A 23,899-nucleotide genomic window follows, 5' to 3' on the forward strand; every position below is an offset into this window, starting at 1 on the left:
AGTTTTTTGTGTGTGTGTTAAGTGTCTGAAGCAGGACTTGAACCCAGGATTTCCTCACTCCAGGGCCAGTGCTCTATTCACTGTGCCACCTAGCCGCCCCTTAATCTTGTTACTTTAAGTGTGATACGTAATTGATTGATTGACTTGACACATGGAAGGAGTTAATTTAGCTGCATGTCATAGTAAGGAATGCTGAGAGTGTTTTGAGAAAGTGTCCGTGCAAAGTAAAGTGAGTTGATGTTTACCAAAACAAACATGGAAATTTTCAGCTACAACTCTGCATGGAAAGATTGTGTATCTAGTCCTTGTTTTCTTTGTCCCCCTCAACCCCTCAACAGCATAAATACCTACAAAAATGATGCAAGTATGATTTTATCCCTCATAATACATTTAAATTATAAATTGTCTAAACTCCTAGTTGTGCTTTTGGAAGTCATGCTGGCTTAGGGCACAGAGTGACTGAAAGTGGGATAACCCACAAGTGGCATAGAAATCTCAGTCATCTCTCTTCTTGAGTCAGCTTTTCAGTAAAAAGGATAGTTTCAGAAATGACAGCCCAGAAGCTAGGCTATATTCATTTTTTTTTTGAATTGAAGATATTCAGCCTCAAAGAAGAAGTGAGGATGATGGAATGGTTTGGTTAGGGCCGTTGATGGCAGCTGATGCCCACGGATTGTAGTACAGTATCAGATCATTGGACAAGGCCCTTTAGGTTGAACCTGAGAACTGCATATCTTATCTTCCACAGTTGGACTCTATCTTCTTTTGCTTCATGGTGGGTGCAACAGGAAATTTAACTGTGCAAGGAAGGCAGTCTTTTTGGCAGTTAATACTGATTTGTTTAATAATGAGTGGTTATCAGACCTCTTTTAACTTTGGAATTTATAAACTTTTATACGCTATCTAAAAGCTATGGGGATGAAAGGACACATGTGGGCCATACCAAGCCATTTTGATACTATAAATCTGCAAATGCTGACAGACTTCATTGAAAGAAATAAACTGCTTTGCTTTCTGAGAGTTGCTGAGGCATCTCAGATTTAAAAATGAAAACTGTGTGAAGCTGTTAATTTCCACTCCCATCCCAGAAATGGATCCATATTTCTAATCAGACTGAATTGATGTACTAGAGATGAGCTATACAATTAGCTACTTCTATCACCAGTGGGAGATCAGTAACTTCATGCATTGTGTTTGTTCACTGTCATTTTTTTTATCCCCTGCAGCTAAACAGAATAGTATCAGAATTCATTTTCTGTCTGTGTGTCTTCTCTCAGGGGTCTTCATTTTTCTTCATATGCTCTAGCTTTAACAAGTTTCACTAACTGTTCATTCCCACTAACTAGTAGGTCAAGCACCTGCCATTGAATGGTGGGCTCCCAGTAACAGTTTCTGCTGTTGTCTTTGTTTTCATTCTACCTCTTGGTTTGGGCATAGGCTTGGGAATAAGAATCTTGATTTTGATTCCATTCTATCAGCAGTCCTTGCATTTCAATCCCCTTTTCAAAATACAGCTGAACAGTTGAACATGCCTTATTAGGAATGTGTTGACTCCTACTCATGCCCTATTTCCAGTACATGACATTGTCCTCAAGGATGCTAAAATACATCTTACGGAATATAAATCAAAATGGGGAGGGACAGTTCTACCTACTTTGCCTTGGTGATAGTTGCTGGGGTAGTTGTGTGTGAAGTCCATAGCTTTTGTTTTGTTTTTTTTAGATCTGTCTTATTCTCCTTCATAGACTAGTTCCCTGAGTTACTTGTCAGCGAGGCAGTGATGAAAAAGGATGCACAGCATAGGGCCTAGGGTAATTACTTTAATTTTCTATACCCTAAGGATAACTCTGCTATAATGAAGATTATTGTTATTTAATGAAAATCTTATTGCATATGATTGGTATGGTTTAATTAGCACCAATATGGTGCCATCTGAACACTAAATATTAGCTTCCTGTGGATTGCATCTTTAAATACCTAGCATATATTGTATTCATTTAGTGTATTAAAATGAGAGCCATAATGTGGAGACTGTGGAAAATGACTAAAATATCCTTTGCAAATTCAGTTCAATGCCTCAGTCATCTCTTTTAAAACTACTGAGTATTAGGCACTGAGTGATATTCAGAGTCTAGATAAAACATGGTCCCCTGTCATCATGGAACTTATAGTCTAGCAGCCTATAACTTACATTCCCATACTTCAAGGGTGAATGATTTCATCAAGAAAATAAATGTGCCAGTCATACCCAAGAATGAGAGACAGATGCATGTGAAACAGTGTGACATAATGGATAGAGAAATTATTTTGAATTTCAAAAGACCTAGTTTCAGAGTCTGCCTCTGGCCATACTGACTATATAATCCTAGGCAAATCATTTAACCAAGACTGTAAATTGCAGGGAAGATGCTAGTCTGTATTGATAGGTCCTTCCTCATCTGGAAATCACAGTCCCAGCCTCTGTGCCCTATTCATCTTCTCTAACAGACAAAGTTTCAAGTGCAAGCCCGGTTCTTCACATTTCTTTATCCTCAAACTGTTTTTTACATCATTGTTCCAGTTGAGCATTTTTTTTTCCAGACTCTTCTTTCTATCCCTGCAGTTTCCTAGGAATTTTGCTTTTTTGACTTAAAAAAATGTGGTTCCCCTTCCTTCTGCCTTCTGTCTTCCAAAGATGTTTGTTGTTACTATTAAATTGGAGATGTGAATACTTTGCTTGAAAGTGAGAGCTTTCCTAAGATTTCTGGATAAAGATACATCTTTTGGGGTGGAGCCAAGATGGTGGAGTAAAAGCACTGAACTTGGTGTGAACTCCCACTCCAACCACTTTTAATACCTGTAAAAAAAATTACTCTAAAGAAATTTTAGAGCTACAGAACCCACAAAGTGACAGAGAAACAAATCTTCTGCTGAAGGCAGCCTGCCAGACTGTTAGGAAGGGTCTATCACACTGGGCTGGGAGCCAACTGCAGTACCACATGAAATGCATGGGTCCAGCCCTTGGGTGGCCCTGACCAGCAGCACAAACCTTTCTGAGCAGACTTCAGGAAAGCAAATCACCAGTAGCTGTGCCAGTTTCCATACTTCTCAACCAATAAATGCCAAATAGAAAGTAAAAGGTCAGTGGGGAACTCTATTGGAACCATGTGACAGAAGAGTGCGGTTTGGCCCCTGTCCCCCAGGGTGAGAAGTGGCAGAGCCACCGGAGTTGCAGTTGCTGCCACACGGCTGCCTCCAGAGCTCCTGGCCTGCAGATTGTAGGGAGACAAAGCCACTATTCAGAGGGTAATCACTCTTGCTTTGAGCTGCTTGGATCTAGATCTCAGGCTTGGGTGGTGGTCCTGGGGTGTGTGTCCAGTGTGCCAGAGCTTGTGGGGGTTGTAGAGAGGGCGTCTTCCTAATAGCTCCAGGAACTGCAAAAACCACAACTATTTGGAACAGAGTGATTCCACTCTGGAAGCAGAGTTCTAATGTGGCAAAGAGTTCAAAAGTCAAGCAATTGACTGGCAAGATGAGCAAGCGGAGAAAGCACAAACAGAAAATAGAATCCTTTTTTTGAAGACAAAAAGGATCAAATCACAGAAGGGGAGAAAGAAAATGAAGCCAGAACTCCTGCATCAAAAGCTTTCAAGAAAAATATGAATTGATTACAGATCATGGAGAAGCTCAAGAAGGAGTTTGAAAATCAAGCAAGAGAAGTGGAAGAAAAATTGGGAAGAGAAATGAGAATGATGCAAGAAAATCATGAAAAACAAGTCAACCACCTGCTAAAGGAGATCCAAAAAATACTGAAGAAAATAACACCTTAAAAAGAGACTAACTCAAATGGCAATAAGTCAATGAGGAGAAGAATAACTTAAAAAGCCAAATTTGCCAGATGGAAAAGGAATTTCAAAAACTCACTGGAGAGAATAATTCCTTCAAAATTAGATAGGGTGATTGGAAGCTAATGACTTTATGAGAAACCAAGATACTATAAAACAGATCCAAACAAATGGAAAAATAGAAGGCAATGTAAAATGTCTCATTGGAAAAAACACTGACCTGGAAAAACAGATCCAGGAGAGAGAATTTAAAAATTATTGGACTGCCTGAAAGCCATGATAAAAAAGATTCTAGACACCATCTTTCAAGAAATTCTCAAGGAAAATTGCCCTGATATTCTAGAACCAGAGGGCAAAATGGAAATTGAAAGAATTCACTGATTACCTCTTGAAAAAGATCCCAAAAAGCAAACTCCTAGGAATATTATAGCCAAATTCCAAAGTTCTCAGGTGAAGGATAAAATACTGCAAGCAGTCAGTAAGAAACAATTGGAGTATTGTGGAAACACAATCAGGATAACACAAGATCTAACAGATTCTACATTAAGGTATCTAAGGTCTTGGAATATGATATTCTGGAGGTCAAAGGAGTTAGGATTAAAAGAATCACCTACCCAGCAAAACTGAGTATAATGCTTCAGGGGAAAATATGGTCATTCAATGAAATAGAGGATTTTCAAGCACTCTTGATAAAAAACCAGAGCTGACAGAAAATTTGACTTTCAAATACAAGAAGCAAGAGAAGCATTAGAAGGTTAACAGGAAAAAGAAATCATAAGGAATTTATTAAAGTTGAACTATTCACATTTCTACATGGAAAAATGATAATTGTAACTCATGAGACTTTTCTGAGTATGAGGGTAGTTGAAAGGAATATATATATGTATATGTATACATACACACATATGTATGTGTGTACATACATATATGTATGTATAGGAAGGTTTAAGTGTGTATAAATATATATGTTAGTGTGTACATATATGTATATATGTATACATAGAGGCCACAGGATGTGAATATGATGTGTAGGGATGATATCTAAAAAATAAAATTAAGAGGTAAGAGAGGAATATATTGGGAGAAGAAGAAAGGGAGAGATAGATTAACATAAATTACTCATGTAAAAGAGGCAAGAGAAAACTGTTACAATGGAGGGGAAGAGCAGGAAGGTGAAATAGAATGGGTCAACCTTACTCTCATTTAATTTGGCTTAAGGAGGGAATTGGGTATCTTACCCTACAGGAAAGTAGGGGGGAAGGGGATAAGAGAAGGGAAGGCAGATTGGAGGAGAGAGTAGTTAGAAGCAAACATTTTTGAAAAGGGACCGGGTCAAATGAGAAAATAGAATAAATGGGGGGTAGGATAGGAAGGATGAAAATATAGTTAGTCTTTCACTATATAACTACTATGGATGCATAACTACACTTATACAACCTATATTGAATTGCTTATCTTCCCAGTAGGGGTAGGTGAGGAGGGAAGAAGGGAAAGAATCTGGAACTCAAAGTTTTCAAAGCAAACGTTAATTTTTTTTTACATGCAACTGGGAAATAAGATATACAGGCACTGGGGTATAGAAATCCATCTTGTGCTACTAGAAAGTTGGCGGGGGGAACATGGGGAAGGATATAAGAGAACAGATTGGGGGAAGTGGAATTTAGTAGGCTCACTATTTTGGGGTAAGGGTAAGGGAAAGATGGGGAGAATAATCTGTAACTCAACATCTTGTGGAAATGAATGTTGAAAACTAAGAATAAACAAATAAATTGGGAAAAAAGATGCATCTTCTTCAGTCTGTTGAATCATTTTCTAAGTGTCACTTTGGGCAATACAAGAATAATTTGGAGACAAAATCATTGTAATCATTTTGATCATTTCACAATTAAAGTGAAAATGTGTTTTATAATTACTGGGCCACTTCCAATTGCCCTTATCCATATCTGGCCACTGGAGCCAGATGGCTCCAGAGAAGAAAGTGAGGCTGGTGACTTTGCATTGCCCTCCCTCACTTAACTCCAATTCACTTGCAAGTTTATCATTGTCTTCCTCATGTCATGGTCCTCTTTGAGAAGGACAAGCCACAAACTATGAGTAGTCCTCATTGCCCCATTGAACCCCAACTGAGCAGCTCTGGTTGGGCAACTCAGCAGGAGGGCAACTCATGCTGACAGATGAGGAAACTGAGACCCAGAGAGTTTGGATAGTTTTCCAAAGTCACATAATCAGAGTCGGAAATACTAATGTTAAGGTCTAAGGGTGTTGGGGACTCCTAAATTCAAGAGCAAATGTTTCACATTCTGCCTTGCATGAATTCAACCAAAGGCTTCATTTAGTCACAGATAAGGTTTATTAAAATACTGGTTGGGGTGGGTGAGATTTAAAGACTCCTTGCTATTTGTGATGCTTGTATTGAAAAGTGGGCCAGACTCTTAAATAATCTGAGCAATTTAATGGTGAGGGAAGCAAGATGGACCTCATATACAGTGGTCAATGAGTTGGTCTTGATGGAATCAAGGAGTGGTGGTCTAGAGTGGGGCCAGGTGCAGACAATGGGGGCCACAATGAAAGGACAGTTAAAAGGATTACTGGGAGGAGCTGATGCCTCAGGAAAAAGTCAGAGACTTGATTATGTGGAAAAGTTCAAGGAAAGTTGGGGGGGGGAGGAGTTCCAGGCCCATACCCTCTCAATGCCACATAATACCTCATAAGACATTATAGCCTGTTCTCAGGTTCTTACAACTTTTCCTCCCTGAACCCAATGCCTGGCTATATGACATTTATTTTTCATAGGAGGATTAGATGTTAAACTCCTTGAAGACATGGATTGTCTTTTGCCTTTTTTCCTATTACCAGTGCTTAGCACAATTCCTGGCAGATAGTAGTTGCTTAATCGATGTTTATTAATTGATTGATTGAGTTCCAAAGAGGTTAATAAGTAATACTAGTTGATCTCTTAGGTCTTTTCTAGCCTTTTTCACTCCCGAAATTGCAATGACAAAGCTAAGACTGGGACAAGAATCTCTTGACCCCCAGTCTAGAGGCTTTTCAGCTCACAATATTGCCTGTTTGTTTATAAGATGCTTCTGCTGCAAGCTAAGTGAGATTTAGAATCCTGCTCTTGGGAAGATTGCAAAGCTCTCACTGCACACAGCCTCAAATGGACAAGTACCTTTTATGAAGGCAAAACTCCTGGCTTGGCAATTTAAATGTTAATTCCCTGGAACTTTTCCAAGTAGCTTGGAGATTAGACCCTGGCCAAAGAGCTGTATCTATTCCAGGAAAGCCCCAGGCTGGTTAAGTAGAGCTTTTTAGAACATGCAAAGAGATTAGAGACCTCTAAAAGATGACTCATGGAAGACCAATCATCCTTTCATTTCACATCAATAGCAATATTTCTCTCTTCCTCTCTGAAGCATTAGAAGAGCTAATACACTGTTGAATCAATTTGATTTGTTACTTAAAACAACAAGAACAACAAAAATCCTGTGCCTTTCCTTGGAAATAATAGCCATGTTACAAACCAGATGTAGTGAGGACAGATACTGACAACTGCTCAATATGTATATCTGCAGAAACACCAAGTGAAATCAGCTCAGCAATCTTCTGTGCTATTTGGGGATGGGGGTGGGGGTGATCTCAGTGTCCACCTAGCAACTCTATCTAGCCTGAGAATGCGTAGTGCAAACCACCTAGATGAGAACTGAACATAACAGAAAAGATTTATTTTTTTTGTCTACCTGAAATCAAACATGTGGGAACTGGGAAATGTCTATATTATTATTAATGATTATTAACATTATTATTTTTCATTTTGTTGGTTTCATGTTCATATAGCCTTATTCCCATGAATCTAGGGTTGTTATCTATTCTCATTTTACAGTTTCAGATGCTGATAAAGACTCAAAAAATGGCAATGAACTTTGATCTTATTTCCCCAAGTTCTCTATTTTCAGATTTTCATTTTTAAAGTTGTTATTGATGCTTTAAAACATACACACACACACACACACACACACATCATAGTCATTTCTAGATATGCCTCTTTCTTTCCCATACTGTCCTACCCCCAGGGAGTTTTCCATTATAACAAAAGAAAAATGATACAGTCAAAATATATTAACTGTGTCTAAAAACATATACACCATTTCATTTTCCACTTCTCCAATGAAAGGAAGGAGTTACATTTTTTTCATTTGTTCTCTGATGGCTATGATTTTGGTCTCATCAGTTCTTAGTGAAGCTCTTCCCTCCCATTCTCATGAAAACAAAATATAGAATCTTCTCTCTTCCCTCCTTCACATTTTCCTGCTAAAGGCCACTGGATAGACTTTAATCCCTTCCCAACTCCCCCACGATATTATTTAGAGAGGATTTTTTTTAAGTCTTTATCTTCTTTTTAGAAAGAACAAGAGTGAAGCATTTTTAAAATTCATTTTTAGAGAAGTCGGGTTACACAGAATGAGAGAACAATTTTTAATTATGCAAAACTACCTTTTTAAAGTCTTTTTTTGAGTTAATATATTTCTATTTTTAATGTACCATTTAAACAAATCCTTCATTTCCATAGCCGTGGGATTTCACTCCGCCCTGAACTTAAAAACCAAAGTATTCAAGAAAGAAACAGATCATGTTGTCAGATTGACATTCTTTTCTTCCAACTTCCTAACCCATCTGAATGATTAAAGATACATAAATATGTATCCCAAAGGTCTATTTACTCATTCTACATGCTAGACAAGATTATGGCACTAAGATTTGACATTTCTTGTTTAAACACATACTATTGACATATGCTATTGTTTGACTTTTCAGCTAGTTAATGAATAAATAATCAAAATTGTAAAAAGGTCACCAGATTGGACTTAAACTTTCTCAGAAGCACTGAGGATCCTGCGTACATTTAACAATGTTTTAAACATTTTTCTGCATTTATAGTAAAATCAATAATAATAATAGCTAGAACTTAGATGGTAAAGTTTGCAGAGCACTTTAGAAATATTAGCTACTTTTGTCTTCACAACAATTCTGGAGGTAGGTAGGTGCTAGTAGTATCCCCATTTTACAGAAAAGGAAACTGAGACAGAGGTTGTGAGTCGTCCAGGGCCACATAGTTAGTAAATGTCAGAGGCTGGATTTTAATTCAGGTCTGCTTGATGCCAAGTTCAACACTCTGTTCATTGAGCCACCTAACTGCCTATGAACCATTGCTTATTTGGTTAGAGAAAGATAATACATACATACATACATACATGTTAGCATTCATAAAGCACCTTAAGACTTGCAAAGTTCTTAACAAATATCTCATTTTGTTCTCACAACAACCCTGCGGAGTAGATGCTATTATTATTCTTATTATATATAGATGGGGATACTGAGGTAGACAGAGATTAAGTGATTTGCTTATAATCAGATAACTAGTATGTGTCTGAGGCAGGATTTGAACTCAGCTCTTCTTGATTCCAGGTCTAGCACTCTATCCATTGTGCCACTTAATTTTGGTAAATAGCCTACATTCAAATAGGGCTTCTGAATAATAAAGCACCCCAAGTCCCATGAAAGAATAGTTTAATAGTTTAATTATAGATTCACACATATACATACACACATACATATATGTGTATATACACATATCTATCTAACTATGTATGTATGTATCTATCTATCTATCTATGTCTCAGAGAGGTTAAACCAGTTGTTTAGGTCCCACAGTAAGTGGTTGAGTTGGAACTTTAAAACCAAGGCTTCTTTTTTCAAAACCAGTGTTCTTTCACCTGGACCATGTGGTATTTACAAAGTCAAAGTTGTAGATTTAATGCTTGCTATGCTTAAATTGATTCTTCATAGAACACTCTAGTTTTATAAACTTCTTTTATAAACTATCAGCTTCCAAGTCATGCTCCTTCCTTTCTTAAAATGTTCAGCCCTACATACCACTAAAACCACATTCAAGAACTAATTATGCTTAATCATGCACACTGATGACCCTTTGGGCACCATGGATTCTCAGTTCACGGATCTCACTTCTCCCAACCATAAGCTTAAGTCCACCTCACCTACCCACAGAAATGTAAATTGGGTCTACTCTCAATTAAGATTGTATAATCTTAATCATGCCCTCACCAATACACAGAAATCTTTTTGTTCTTCCTTGATTCAGTCTTCCTTAACTATCCTGCCATTCTCAGTGGTTGCCCCAAAGTTTTAATCTTTCCTTTATAGCACTCTCATCTTCACACCTCAGGCAAATGATATGACCTCCTTTACTGAGAAAATCAAGACTGTATGTCACAAGCACCTTCATCTACCCTTTCCCACAACTCAAATTTCTCTTCATCTTCATTTATCCTTTTTACTTCTTTACCACTTAACTTCTGTCTCTGAGAAGCTGTTGCTAAGTCCACCCTCCCGATTCATGTGCTTGCTCCCATCTCTTTCTACATTTTCAAAAGTTCATCCATTGATCATTTGCTCTGTCTCTTTCATCTTCATTTTATCTCCATTTAAAGCCTCCTTCCTCACTGCTTATAAAAATGTTCAATACTACTTCATTAAAACAAACAGCTCCCCCCACCAACAAATCGAAAAATCCTGCACGAGACCACTTTCTAAAATTACCAATTATTTCTTTACTTATAAATTTGATAACCTTTTCCCAGTCCCATCCTCCTTGACACTACTGACCATATACTCTAAGTGAGTACTCTCTCCTCTTTTGACTTCTATAATTCTCACTCCTGGTTTCCTACCTGCCTGTCCATTGCTTAACCTACCTCCTGATCTACAACATTTCCACTGTCTTTACCTTTCTTTTTACTTATGTGGTTTTTGCCCTCAGTTAGGCTCTTATCTCACCTGAACTCCTATGAAAGAATATAATTTGTCTTTGCTTCCAGTCTCTCCCTTCTCCATATTTTACACAATGGTCAATATCATCTTTCCTGAGGCACAGGTCAGACTGTGTGACATTTTTTTCTCACTGATCAACAGCCTTTATGTCTCCCCAATTACCTTTAAGAGAAAATACAAACCACTCAGCCTGGTATTTAAGACCATCCAAGATATGGCTTCACCTTCCACTTCCAGCATTATTTCACATTGATTCCCTTCACATGCTTTATATTCCAACATAATTAGACTAATAGTTGTTTCTGAATTCCACATGGCTTTTCCCATCTCTGTGCATTGACAAAAGCCATCTCCTGAGTCTGGAATAAATTTGCTTCTCATCCCCAATTTTCAGAGTCAGATACTGCTTCTTCTGGCAGGGCAGCTAGTTCATGAATAGATAGAGAACTGGGCCTGGAGTCAGGAAGATTCATCTTTCTGAATTCAAATCTTGCCTCAGACACTTACTAGCTGTGTGGCCCTGGCAAGTCATTTAACCTTGTTTGTCCCAGTTTCCTTATCTATAAAATGAGCTAGAGAAGGAAATGGCAAACCACTCCAGTATCTCTGCCAGGAAAACTCCAGATGGGGTCACAGAGTCAGAAACAACTGAAAAGTGACTGAACAACAGCAATAACCAGTTCTTCTGTAAAGCTTTTTCTAATCCTGTCCCACCCTCACCACACCACGTGTTAGTATTTTCTCTATCCTCAAGTTACCTTGAACATAATGAACTGTTTTCATGTTCCCTTTTCCCATTCCATAGAATGTAAGCTAACTTAAGGCATACTTTTGTTTTTATCTCTGTTTTCTAGTGCCTGGAACAGAGTAGGCACTTAATAAGTAATGAATGTTGTAATTGATTTTATTTTTCCTGGCCACAGAATTTACCCTTAACCTCTTGACCAGTCACTTTTCACATTCATGTGTCATTGTTGACCATGCAGGTTAAGTGAGAACTATGATTTTATACAGTTCCAAGTCACTGACATTTACATGGTTCTTTACAGTTTATCAAATGCTTTATATGTATTATCTTATTTGGTCCCCACAACACTCCTCTGAAGAAGGAAACGTAAGCATTGATTATTATAATCATTTATATGGAAAATATATGGCCATATGGAAATATATGGAAAACGAGACTCGGAGAGGTTAAATGACTTGTTTGTGGTCCTGCAGATAATAACCATGCAAACTTTGACTTGAAGCTCAGTTCTTGTGACTCTAATGCTCTTTCCATTAAACCCTGCTGATTTGCCTAAAGCATTTGATATGTATTGTCTTAATTGACAAAATATCAGAATTGGAAGGGACTTCAGAGCCCATCTAGTCAGTCCTATATCTGAGCTAGAATGTTCTCTAACAGCACAATTGATAATTGGTTGAAGACCTCCTGTGAGAGTGAAACCACTACATTTCATTGTAACTCATTCCATTTTTGAAGTAGCTTTAACAGTTAAGAAGATTTTTGTTAAATCAAATTTGAATTACTCTCTCAAAAATTTTCACCTTTTGTTAATTGTTCTGCCTCCTGGGGCCAAGCACAATAAGTGAAATTTCATTTCCATGTTACTTTCCTCCAAAATCTTGGAGACTCCTTTCATGTTACCCCTATGCCATGATTTCTGTACAATAATCTCCTCCCCCCCGCCCCGTTCTTAAGTGCTACCCACGTGTCAAGAACAGGATGCAAAGATAAGAAACTGTTATGGTTCCCTCCCCCCAGCCCCTTCTCTTGTACTCTATTACATTGTTGTTGGAACAGGGAGGGATTAAGGGTTTGAAAGCCGTAGTGAAGAATAGTTTTTAGAAAAGTGAGACAGAGGAAGAAATGAAAATTATGAATAGAGATGGGCATTTCAGATCATGGAGAAAACATAGTTTAGTGTGATATTGGGATAGAAGATACATCCATCCCTGTCAATAGGTGAGGTAGAGTCAAGGTATGGCCATGACAGTAGAGAAGATTTTTGAACTGAGAGTCCAGGGTGCTCAAAAGGTCATTAATTGTATAATGGGAAGGAAATCTAGACTTTTTAATAAAGGGAGGAAAATAATTTGGAGACTGCTATGCACTTTTTCTCCTTTTTATATACTCCATGGTCCAACCAAGCTGTACTTCTTGCTTTTCCTTATACATGACTCTGTGTGTCCTGTCTCTAAACTGACAGGTCCCCAAGGATAGGATGTTTTCCCTCCTCCACTCCACTTATAATTCCTTATTGTCTTCCAAACAGCTCAGATGCCAACTCCCTTTGTACCCACTTGATGCTTTTGCTTCCTCCTTCTAATCACCTTGTATTTATTTTGTATGTGCAACTCCTCTCTCAGAAGCATTACCAATGAGAAGGACCATTAGCTAGAGTTTATGTGGCCCATATACCCTGGAAAACTTCAAGTCCTTTTGTTGTCCAATGGCCTTTGAAGGAAGAACAGAAGAAAGAGGAAATTCTCTGTGCATGTTTCTGCTTCTTGAGTTGGTAGGGAAGAGGCATGGGACATATCTCTCTGCCACACTAAGCAGGGATCACTGTGAACCATCATATTGGGAGTAAAAATTAAGTGCTGATTACATGAGAGAAGACATGATCATATCGGCTAGTGAGCACAGACTGAAAAAAGATAGGAGATTAAGCTGCACCAGCAAATCAGGAGTGGTAAGACTTTTTTTTGATTTGAGTCAACAGAACATTTTACCCCCTTGCTTCCCTGAAGTGTTGGTCACAAAAACTACTTTCAGTTTTGTTATTTAATCATTCACCTTTCATTTCTCCTCCAAACAGCAAAGAAGTGAGGAGATGGAAGAGATTCAACCCCTGGCTCTGATCATTGGAAACCTTGTTCCTTTACAATGCTTATCAGTGTGACCATACTATTTGAAACTCTTGTCAAATTGCATGACTATTTACAATGATTTTTATTTAATTTGTAGATGCGTGGTTCCAGGTTAGGAAAACAGAAGCTAACCCCAAACAAAAAGTGATTTTCCTCAATTTAGGCTGGATTAGGGGACAATAAGCCAGTTAGTAAGAGCAAGTTTCTGTGATTTTTTTAAAAGTAGTCTCTGAGTACACATACTGTATATCCACTATCTTTATGAGTATGGAGAAAGACTTAAGGAAGTGAGTCGATAACAGGAGAAGTGGAAGCTGGTGAATTTGTTTAGGCAACCACCCACACAGCACCCATATAAACCCCACCTGGCCATACACACACACACACACACACACACACACACACACACATGCATACATACCATCTATGCTTGTGTCATTTGTGGATCTATATGAGTAGCTATATAGATAATGATGTTGATATCAATAATATCTATATCATTGATATCTGTATTCACATTTATCTCCAGATATAGACCTATGCATACATATATACACATTAACACGTGCATATGCATATTCTATACAGAATATGATACTTGTAGATAGAAAGTATCTATATATACATAGATCTAGGTATATACTCATATATATAATTATACATATTATTAGGAAAATGCTTTATTAGTTATTATTAATTAATATTGTTTCAACCTAACTTTATGTAGTTAGAAATTATATAACCTAAAACTTACCAGGTCAGGCTATCTCAGAACTATTCCAGAAAAACTAGAGACCAATGTAAGGAATGCTTGGGTCCACTAAAAATATTTGTGTTTTGGGTCTACTCAAAGCTTGTTTTTTAAACTTCCTTAATAGCTTGTGCTTTGACTTCACCTAAATTTTATTGAATGTTTATACTTACCTATTGATATACATCTTAAATAAGCCTGCCCCTTTCTGGAAATTGCCTAACTTCCTATGTGCTAGCCAACCCACTGCTTCTTCTTATGCCTTTGTGTTAATTCTTTGTGTTAATGTGAAACCTAGGGGGATTTCAAAGGAAATAATACCTTTTTCTAACTCTCTTCTCTGCTGAATCAACAATAAATTTCTTTCTAAAGCCTTTTCAGGTTTGGGGATTTGTTCTGAACTGACAGTACAGTGCACATACAAGTACATGCATACACAAGCACACACTTGTCCAAATAGATGTACATATGTATACATGTCACCTACACACTACATATAAGCATCTATGTAATATAGACACACAATGCATATCTTCCTTGACAAAATGTAAGATTCTTGAAAGTAGAGACTATTATTATTTTTTGTCTTTGTGTCCTTACCTCCTAACACAGTATCTGTCACATAGTAGATGTTTAACAAATACTTGATGATTTTTTTTATCTTAATACATGGTGGATAGTGCATATAGAAGAGAAGAAAAAATACCCTGAAAACATTAATCTTTTTAGTATATTGTGTCATTCATCAAAAGAGATACTGGTTAACCACATTCAACTGATTTCTGAAATATTTTTCATCATCTGTTGCCTGCAAATCTCAAAAAAGGATTAAAGTTAAACATTCTGTCCTGAAAAGAACTTGCCAGGTTTGTTACATGTCTTAGAAAGGATAAGGAAAAACCAGCACAGAGACAAGAAGAACTTTTAGAAATGAGGGCAATATTTAATTCCTGTTAAGTAGCACACATAATAATTTCTTTACAACTGGTGTTGGGAGAAACACCAAACCTGAAGAAATTGGAAATATCTGCAAACTGACTTCTGATAGTCAGCAATGGAGTGGAGTTATTCAATTACTAGATTGAACCCATACTGTGTGTCTATTGTATTCTTGTGGTGCTACAAGAGGCCATTCTGTTGTACCAGTTAATTTCAACACAGTGTGGTTCTCTGCTCCCTTACTTAAAAGGAATAGTTAGTTCAATTGATGCACATTTCACTGAATTCTCAGATCAATAAACCACTTGGAAAGAAGTAAAATGTGAGTCTGATGGCATAGTCTCCTCTTAGAAAAGAAATAATGGCAATGAGATCTGAAACCCCCGATGGTGAATAAGACTGCATTCCCTTGGCAGGCTGGTCAAATGATAACAGCTGGCAATAACTTAAGAATAGTATCTCTAGGCTGCAGGATGTGTCTCTTTGTAACCATTTAGCAATAGGGTCTGAATTTCTTAGGAAGACTTTTTGGCATATTCAGGGTTAACAGTCTAGAGATTTCAGTTCAAATAAGCTTTTAGGGTACCATGAGGAGATTGTGAGTGAGGTACCAAGAAGGAACACAAATGCCCAAGGATCACAAGCAGTCAGTTTTTACTCAAAAACATTCAAACACAGTAGATGGTTTAGAATATGTATCCTGGTGGAGAAGCCAGAATTCTAGGTCTCTGTCATTATATCTGATTGTTGTTATTGGACAGATTCACAGGGACCAAGTGGGAGGGGGATGTTAGGGGTGGCCAATTAGTAAGCTACTAGATTATGACTTCCCCTCTACCCTTTAACAATCACAAGGACATTGTGATTAGGAACATTTTTAAAAAACAAACTAATTTGATCATGAGGGTCTTTTATTCTTTCAATACCTATATGAAATTTCCTAAAGTTATTTTGATTAGGAAAGCCTTGTAGACCTTGCCTAAATGATGCTGGCTTAAACCAGCTATGGTGACTTCACGATACATAGGCAGATGAATTATCACACATGGAGTCACTTTTATCAGTTAGGGCTTAGCAATAGGCCAATCCTCATAGGTACAAGGTCAGAGAAATAGAAAATGAATTACCCAATTTTTATTATGCGTGACCAGACTCTTATAGATACAAGTTTGGCTATTGTTATTATTCCTTTATAAATAGGGATGCATTCAGCTTGATCTTTGTTCACCAGTCTTTCTGATCCACGATCCTACTCTGTCTTAAAAGAATGCAGAAAGAATCAAACCAATGAGAATATCAAAGTTCTCTTCGAACAACCTAAAGTACCCAGGCAGGTAATCTTAAACATATAAGAAGTCGTTCCAGGAAATGTAAGCCATATTGCTGAATACTTTGAGATGAAACACAATTCTGCTGGATTAATTAATTTGGAATTCATGAAAATTGCAATTCCAAAGTGGCTTTTCTGTGTATTATTCAAGTAAGAAGAGAAATGGAGAGTTTCTAAGAGAAAGATACTCAGATTTTTTCCCCCATCTCTTCAGGAATGAAAAAAAAATTTAAATGTCTTAGTCATGGCTTATACAAATCAGAACTAGTCATTGGTGAGTTAAGCCTTTCATTTACTCCACTTGGCAGTGAATAATATTTTTTGATAATTTGATAATTCCTCAGTTCATATATATATATATATTTATATTTACAGGAGTGTGCTAGTAAATGTTTAACAACCAACTTTCTGGAGGGTGTGTGTATATGCACAACACACTTTAATGTTTACTCTGCATAATTAACATTTTCTCCATTACTTTCTTAAGACTAGACAATTAAAAAACAAAACACAACAAAATCAAATTCTGATTTGTAGCATTTGCTGTTTTCTGAAGTACAAATTGTAATACTAACAACTTAATAAGTGACCCACAAAAGCTGATTCAAATGGGATCTGCACAATCTTGTTATATGTGTAACTCTCTACATATTATATTTTCCAAGGAGAATGTAAGTTTATTGAGGGCAAGGAACATTTTTCTTTGTGACATACCATAGTAAAGTTCTTTATATATCAAGCACCTTGAACAGTGCCTTGCAAATATTAGGGATTTAATAACTGTTTGTCAAACGGAATTGAATTGTGCTAGTAGAGGAGACAGTATAATGCCATTTATATTGTTATCAGGAAATTGCTAGACACATATTGCTTGTGTAATGGAAAAGTAACAGTAAAGATGCCATTGCCTATTTATTATCATAAAAACTTGTGGGCTAGTGATGTGAATGAGAGACAGATGGACATTTTAGGTGGTATGGTCAAGATAATGAGATTTTTATTTTAAAAACATGGCTTTCTATATTTCATTTCTACTATTTTATTAAATGTGTTTAGACCAAAACAACAAAAGAGATTTTATTTGTAAAGAGAGTTAATAGAAAATGAAATAAATTAGGTTTACAAGAATTCAGGGTTTTGATTTTACTATACTAAGTGGGGTATGGATTGGACTAGGTAGCTACTCCTAGATTCTGTGATCAGGAAGACTAGGAACAAGGACATAGTTGTATGTGTCCCCAACTATCTAGGTACTGAAAAGATCGAGAGAAAGAGTCTTGATGCTCTGACTGATTTGTGATTTCATCAGTATGGGTACTTCCTCCAGCGATGCAGATCATAACTGCTTATGCAATATCTCTGTACAGTTTGCCCATGTTTTCTCATAAAACCATCAGGGAGAGCTATAGGCTTTCCTCTTTTGCTTTCAGCATCTCAGGGTTATTAAGTCAATATGTTTTGTCAAAATGAGTCCTATAATATATAAGGCATAAAAAGCAACACCCCTCAGCAGAAATGAATTAGGCATAGCCATTGCTCATATCTCCTCAATTGCTCTTATTCAAGTTTTAGAGAATGACTTTGCAAAGGACTGATGGTGCTGATAACTGTGTAGTGTGTCATGAAGAAAAATTAAGCTTTGGGTTGTTAGTGGTCACTAGGGTTCATTGATGATAAACGTAACTATAGAGTGTGCTCTAATTTTAGGAGTAGAATACATTTGTCAAAAAAAGAAGGGTGATTATTTTGGTAATTGTAGTAAAACTCTTTGTCTCAGTTTCCTCAACTGTAAAATGAGCTGGAGAAGGAAATGGCAAGCCACTGCAGTACCTTTGCCAAGAAAACCCCAAACAGGGTTGTGAAGAGTTGGACACAACTAAAAACAACTGAAAAACAAAAGTAGTAAAGAAAATGATGAAGTAGAAAAAGTTGGTATTTCTTTGTCTTCCAAGTCCTTCCTCAACAGACCCTCTTCATTCCCACTCTTCAGATGTAAAACACCTCAGATACTTTTATCTTGTCTCCCTTAACATGTACTCTGAAATGTTTACCTATGGGCCTGCCTCTATGCCAGGGTCTAGATGAAATGGCCTCTTGAAGCTAGAGGTTTCAACGGAGACTTTGGAATTTCCATTTATTGCAGTTCCCACTGAGTCAATAATGTGATAGAGTTGCTGGAAAGAATTACCATGATCTGAGACCTTATTTCTAGAAATATATCATCCCAAATGAGGAAGTAGCAATACTATGGTACTTTATACTGGTCAGAATGTATGGATTACAGCATCTAGGTCTTAAGAATCACATTTCAAGGGAAACAAAAACAAATTGGAGCATGTCCAGAGAAAAGGGATCAGAAGGTCAGGAGACCAGGAAACTGCTGTGTCTGTGAAGAGTAGTGGAAAAAGTGGAGGGGATTTAGACTGGATGTCGGGAATTAGAGGCTGGATGACAATGGACCTGATGGTGGAAAATGCATTCACAAAGATTTACCTTTTTTGGATTGGCCTCAGATGGCAAATCAAGACTATCTAGTGAAAATTGTACGTAGGCGGAGTTCAGTTCAACACACGGAAGAGCAGAACTACGTAAGATTACAGAATTTGAGAAATAGAAAGGATCTCAGCAGCTATCTAATCCAACCCAAACCCCAAATATTTCTGTGCTATAACATACCTGAGACATAGTTGTACAGTTTTTGCTGGAAAAATCCCAAAGGTAGATAATCCACCACTTCTCAAGGCAATCCATTATAGTTTTGAACATTTCAAATATTAGGACATTTTATTTACTGACATTAAGTTTAAATCTATCCTCTTTGCAACTATTACCCAATGTCTCTGGTCCTACCCTCCAAGGTGAAATAGGAGAAAAGTTCTCTCTCTTCTACATAATAGTCTTTCAAATTCGTAAAGATCCTCCTCTCCTGTCCCCCAAGTCTTGACTTCTCCAGGCTCAATGTCTCCCATTTCCTTCATCACCTCATTCCTGGAAGCTGACTTTTTAAAATTAAGCCCAAAATTATATTTTTTGACTACTTCATTAAAAATCTCACTCATATTGAGTTTTACACTCACTAATACCTCAGATTTTCATTGATAAATTTACATATATTGCTATTGAATTTAATCCCCAATTATAGTATCTTTCATCTACCAGTTATAGAACCTTGTCAAAAAAGAAAAGGCAACTAAATAAAGTTAGATTGGCAGAATTTGTTCTTGATGGAGCCCTTTGGTCTTTTTGTCATGATTGCTTCCCTTTAGAGATAGTCACAAACCAATAGCTTTAATATTCTTCTCTAGATTTTCCCCCTCAGGAAATGAATTCAGGAGAGCTCATAAATGGATCTCTTCCCTAACACTGAAACAAAGGACAAAAGTTGCCCTTCTCCAACCTTGAGGTGCCACTTCCATGTTTCAAGTATTACTAGTAGTAGTCCAGTAATCACAGCCATCATTTCTTTCAATCCCTGAGGACACAGTGGACCAGGTGGCTTTAATTCATCAAGGGCAACTAAGTACTTTCTTAATACTTTTTTTCTTATTTTATATATCAACTCTCTGTTCGTCATTTTTGTTCTGTCATCTCCTGTACAAAAGTAATTTTCCTTAGCAGAGAAAACAAAATAAAATAAACCTGGAGTAACACTGTTTTCTTTCTATTGTAAATTACCATAATTTTATTCATCTTAAGTATAAGTCCCATTCCTTTTTTAACCTCTTATTTTCTAATATAGTTAAAAGTTCTAGCAAGATAAGGGAAGAGAGTGGTCATATCTAAGTCTAGTTTCCTCTTATCATCTCAAAGCAGCAGATTATGAGCTAAAAAGGTAAAAAGAACAATATTAACATAATACATAATATTAATATAATTAGAATTGTTTATAAATTTAGGGGTGGTCAAAGGAGAAGTAGTGGTAACATGGTCAAAATAAATTACCCAAAATAAGGGAATTGAAGCATCTTAAAAAATGCAAAGAAGGGAATAGAAGGAAGTCCATAGGGAAACACAAATAAGCAGGGCAACTTTAAAATTAAAAGGCTGAATTTATTACATTTTTTAGAAGACAAGCTGTTCAGGATTGAGACTGGTTGTTTCTTACCTAATTTATATGAAAAATGTTCTCTATCTCTTTGTCTCTCTGTCTTAGGTTTGTTAAATTCAGAATACAACAGAATTTAAAATCAGGTTCCATCAATCCATGAAGAAATAGCTAAAGAAATTGTACTATAAGAGAATGATGGAATATTACTGCACTGTAGGAAACACCAAATATGAAGAATACAGAGAAATACAGGAAGACTTTACTTCTATTTGTATCCCTAGTGCTTAGCACAGTCTCTTAGCATAAATAAAGGGTTAATAAATATCTCTATCTATCTATCTATCTATCATCTATCTATCTATCTATCTATCTATCTATCTATCTATCTATCTATCTATCTATCTATCTCTTTCTTTCTTTCTATCTATCTATCTATCTATCTATCTGTCTGTCTGTGTCTGTCTATCTTTCTATCTTTTCAGTCCAATCTGTCTGTCTGTCTATGTTGCTAGGCATAAGAAGTGCCTTGGGAGAGCAGTTATTTCTAAACTCTATAGCTACATGTTCTGTAGACTCAAACATCATTTGGAGCTGTGGCCTCAGGAAAATGGCTTTGACTACATGTATGGGAATGTTGGAGTGCTGTCTTTTTTTTCAGTCTGTCATTCTGCATATTTATGATGCCCTGTGGATATGTGCTCCTATTATCCATAACTTCAAGGTAGATTATTTTTAAAATATGCATATTCTGAGGCATTTGGACACAGATCTCTCTGAGTGTTTCTGGGCACATCAATCTGGTCAGAATTTCTCTGGTTACGTGTCCATTAGTAAGACCTACCCCACCACCCCACCCCTTTCATAAACACTAGGGACAGATCTGGGATTGACTTGAACTGGCCATAATAAACTTAGGGAGAGATGGTGATGAAGTGAGCCAATGAATTTATTAGTGGGCCTATGTTTTTGTACCTCCCATTTTTACTTTAGAACTTAAGAAGAAAAAAAATTCTCTCATTTTTGTCAATATTCAGGTATGGTATTATAAGTGATTTTTGCCAGTATATATTTATAGGTACACTTTTTGATAAATAATTCATGATAGCACTTTGACTCTTTCCTTTGTATTAATTGTATTGAGCCTCACATAACACACACACACACACAAATACACATACATAATGGGGATTCATTGGTGTTATTCAGTCATTTCAGTTGTGTCTGAATTTGTGAACCCATTTGGGGTTTTCTTGGCAAATATTCTAGAGTGGTCTGCCATATCCTTCTTCAGAAAATGAGGAAAACAGGGTTGAGTGACTTGATCAGGGTCACAAACTAGTAAGGCCGTATTTGAACTCATATCTTCCTGACTTCAGGCCTGATATTCTATCCATTGTGCCACCTCACTTCCCATAATGAGAAGATACACAATACACACACACACACACACACATATATTTATATACTTATATATGCATGTATACATACATACCCACATATACATATATTAGTTGTATATACTAAAAGAACACATATATACATAACAGGGACAGAATACACATACATACATATTCATTAATTATATGTGTTAGAGGAATATATATATATATATATATATATATAAATATACATAATAGGGATAGAATATACACACAACACATACATAGACACAATACAGTTTGACTGAATTGCAGAGTGTGTTTATGTGGAGCAATGTGAAATAAGATGGTGGAGTAAGTAGCCTGGAGCCAGGTTGTTGATGACTTAAATTGTTAAACAAGGGTGTTTTTATTTTCTTCTAGGGATACTGGTGCTTTTTGAGTAAGGGGATAACATTGTCAGATAAGTGATTTGGAGGAAAATATATACTGTATTTTGGAATATATTAGGAATATATATTCAAATATATCACTAAATCACTAGGGTGTGTACATGTGTGTATATACATATACATATGTATATATACACATCCTGCAATGATTTATATGTGTGTATATATATGTATTTATTTTGTGTGTATACAAAGACATATACAAAAGTACACATATATTGCCAAATCACTAGTGTATACACACACACACACACACACACATATATATATATATATATATATAAAAGAAAATATATTTGCATATGTATATATGTATATTCCCAAATTACTGGTCTATGTTATCCACTTGCTCAAAAAGCTCCAGTATCCCTAAGATAATATAACAACAACTTGTTTGAAAATTTAAGTCACACCCAAGCTACTTCCCCCACCATTATACATTACTGCATTTCACATTCCTCTACAGTAGTGGTATCAAACTCCAATAGAAAGGGGCAACACAGATCCATATACGAGGATGCCTGTGGGCCACATATTGACTTAGTTTTAAAGTGTGATATTATCTATGTTTTATAATATTTTTATTTATTTTACTAAATATTTCCAAATTACACTTAATCTAGTTCTGACTGCTCTTGGGAGCATTGTGGGTAGCACATATTCGACACCTCTCCTCTTCAGTTGAATCAAACTGTCTCACTTGTAATTGTAACAAACAAACTTGTCATTTCCTATCTCCAAGCCTTTTCTGGGTTGTCTCCCTGTCTGAACTTCATTGCCTCTTCCCTTTTGCTTCTTGGAACCCCTCGCTTCCTTCAAAGCTCATTTCCAGTTCTGCCTCCAAAATTGAAGCCTTCCTTGACATCATTAGGATTAGTGCTTCCTCACATTCAAATTACCTATTTATTTTGTATTAAGTATGTATATAATCAACTTTGTACATATTGTTTCCCCCATAAAATGCAAGCTCCCTGAAAGCAGGCAATATTTCATTTTTGTCTTCGTATCATCAATGACTTGCATAAAAGCAACATAATAAGTGATAATTTTTCATTAATTATTCCCCTTAAATTGCTAACTGTTTTTGGTCAGGATTATATTTTATTTTGTCTTTTTGAATCCTCAGACCCACATGTGATTTCCCATTTTTAATTGCTATTTTTATTCTCATTGGTGGTAGGGGCCAAGACCTGAGATTTTATCAGTGTAGGCAATCCTTAATGTGGAAACTCCCTTGAAAATGCAGACAAGCAGCTCATCTTTGAGTTATAGGCTAACAGCATTGTTTTGGTCTTTAAGACATGAAGTGACTTGCTCATGGTCACAGAATGTGTCATTGGTAGGACTTGAACCTTGGTCTTCCTGCCAAGGCCTGTTCTAATCCATTATACAATCATCAATATAATGTGTGATTACCTTCTTCCCCCTGCTTGTTTTCTTTTCCTTTATT

Source organism: Petaurus breviceps, unplaced genomic scaffold (genome assembly GCF_028583685.1).
Source record: "Petaurus breviceps papuanus isolate PSGF00001 unplaced genomic scaffold, PetGlider_PUasm1.0 189, whole genome shotgun sequence".
NCBI lineage: Eukaryota > Metazoa > Chordata > Mammalia > Diprotodontia > Petauridae > Petaurus > Petaurus breviceps.